Source organism: Musca vetustissima, unplaced genomic scaffold, assembly GCF_032173495.1.
Source record: "Musca vetustissima isolate MV318-11 ecotype Yass unplaced genomic scaffold, APGP_CSIRO_Mvet_v1 utg10125, whole genome shotgun sequence".
NCBI lineage: Eukaryota > Metazoa > Arthropoda > Insecta > Diptera > Muscidae > Musca > Musca vetustissima.
Genome location: NW_026882177.1, coordinates 188,770 through 191,565, shown reverse-complemented (window position 1 = coordinate 191,565; position 2,796 = coordinate 188,770).

Below are 2,796 nucleotides of genomic sequence, written 5' to 3'. Positions count from 1 at the left end.
ATTGGCAAAAATTTTACATAAAAAACGTATAATATCTTGGGTATATTCAGGAAGTGCGCAAAGGTTTCATGTTTCATTTCATAAACCATTAAAATTTTTTAAATAAACAATGGATCATATAAGAGAACGGCATTTCAATTTTATCAAAGCCAATTTAAACAATGCTAAAAGTCGGTAATGCCGTCAGACATATGCCTTCAGCGTATGGTTTGCGAAGGTCTGCTTTATATAAGGCATGCGTTTTTTCAAACAGTTGACTATCTTTAGAGAGGTTCCAAAAGATGTTGCCGTATAGATCTGTTCTTTGAATTTAAAATAGTTTTAGAAAAATATTCCAATTTGCAATGTTTGGATCAAATCAGATAATGGATTAACAAAATTTCAAAATGTTGACACTTTGTAAGGAAGATACCAGGAGAAGTGGAACAACGGCGCCCATATTTATGATTTATATATGTATGGCAAAATACTACCATGTGCGAAACTTCGAAGATTTACGAGTGTCAAATGAGACTACCTTCAGTAATTATGTCATGGGTTCTAGGGTCCTTTTGGTCCTTCGTTTTATATAAGATTTACAACGTTTAAAAAATGTGATCCTTTGTAGGAGAGGTACTAGAAGGAGTGGACTGATAAATCCCATTAGGTTATACAATGTTTGGTTTGAATCGGATTCTCTGTTCGCAAAATATTAATGTTGACCATTTTGTGTGGAGGTATCAGAAGGATTGGACCGATATCCCCAATCTTCGAACTGAATTTGTGTTTGAAATAAATATTATAATGTGCGCAGTTTGAATTAAATCCGACATTTTATTAAGACTTATATTGATTAAATTAAAAAATATTGACAAATTTGACCATTTGTAGAAGAGGTACCAGAAGGAGTCGACCAATGGGCCCCATCTTCAATCTTGGTTTAGGCTTGGTGAAGATAATACGTTTTGCAAAGTTTGGTTTTGATAATTTTGTGGGACATGTAAATTAATTTGACAGAAAGGTTCCGATGGGTACAGTTTGGATGAAATTAGTTACTCCCTTCGAGAGTTATCATGCACACCAGCTTTATGTCAAAACCTATAATAATGATTTTCTGTTATGAATTATAACATCCTGTGACCTGAGCATTGCCAATAAATCAATTGATTTGGAAGGTTGTATTATATTGTTAACACAAGCCTATTATTAGGCGGCTCTACACCTCCTAGTTATATGGAAGGTAACACTGCTTACTTATAAGGGAAGATGGGGAAGTCACGGAATTATCGGCCTAAACTTGAATAAAAATAAACGCCAATAAAAATCTTAAATGCCCTAAAATCAAAACTTGTTTCATTGGCTTCATTTTTTATCAATGCACTTTATTTAATATCTGATATCTATATTATTTCCCATGGTATAATAATAGAAGGTAACAGTAAGTGTTGTTGTACAACAAACGATACAACAACCACATGGAAATTTATTATTGTATGTTATACAAGTGTCAACGTCATTTGACAGAAAAAATGTAAACAAACAAAAGAATTATCAACAAATTATATTTATTTTGAAAATGTAATATTTTCGAATCCTCAAAATTAAATTTGGAAAACATGAATAAAAATCTATCACATTTTTATTTCTATCGCTTCCACATTGAGCCATTGCCACTTATATGTGTAACACATATGAAAATGGTGGGAATTGCGAGTTATTCCATGAAGAAAGATTTGTTTCCTCAAAACTTTCCCAGCAGGCAGATTGAGTAAATTGAAGGTGGGATCACATTTAATAAAGAACAATTTCAAATTGTATGCGTTCCCAATTTTCCTGTTGGGTGATTTTTAGGGTCGTACCTAAATTCATGCGTATGCGTACGAATTTATTCACCTCAAAAGTTAAATACATGTATTTCAATGAATGTTACCCAAATACGCATTGTGTATAAAAATATAAAGTTGAAAATTTTCAACATTGACAATGCGTATTTTGGAATTTTTGTTTTTTGAAAATAGAATTCCAGTCCTTGAAAAATTTATTTTTCTATAAATGTAAACATTTTTCGATTAGAAAACAGTTTTCATCCATTTTTGCCATTTTCAATTGGCATAGATGCAAATAAAGTCCTTACGTATTTGGGTAATACGGACGTCTTACAAACTCTGTAAAGGTGAGTATTTTTGTACGGAGCGCAATAAATTAGGTACGACCCTTAAAAACATAATTTGTCAAATTCATATTGACACTAGTATTATGTTGAAATCAAATCAACTGGGTTTTGCTGTTACCTTTTATAATTGTGCCATGATTTTTTCCTAATATCGATTTTGATTTATGTTAACAGATTTCTGATCTGTTCCAGAACCTGCAAGAATGTACAATTTTTTACTACGATAATATCGGAAAAAGTAGTAATCGGAAAAAGTATCGGAAAAAATAGTAAAAATTGGTAGATTCTTGCAGTACGGGAACAGACCATTCATTATAACATACATACACATATTATATGCCATCATTTCTGTTTTTATTTTTTAGTTTTTTTTTTATTTATTAAAAACACTGATTCTATTTCTAAAACTTATCAGCAGATGTTGAGTTATAGTTTAGAATTTTGCATGTGAAATAAGGCATTTATTATTTGTCTTAGTTTCAAAAAAGTTGATACATAATTTTAGGCTTTGGCAAAATATTTTGCATTTTTAGTAGTCCCGTAGTAAATTATGATTATTATTTATGCGATATGAATTGAATGAGTTATACTAATCACACGACTTTCTTGCAAAATGAACTAAAATTTTGAGAAGGCAATTAAAG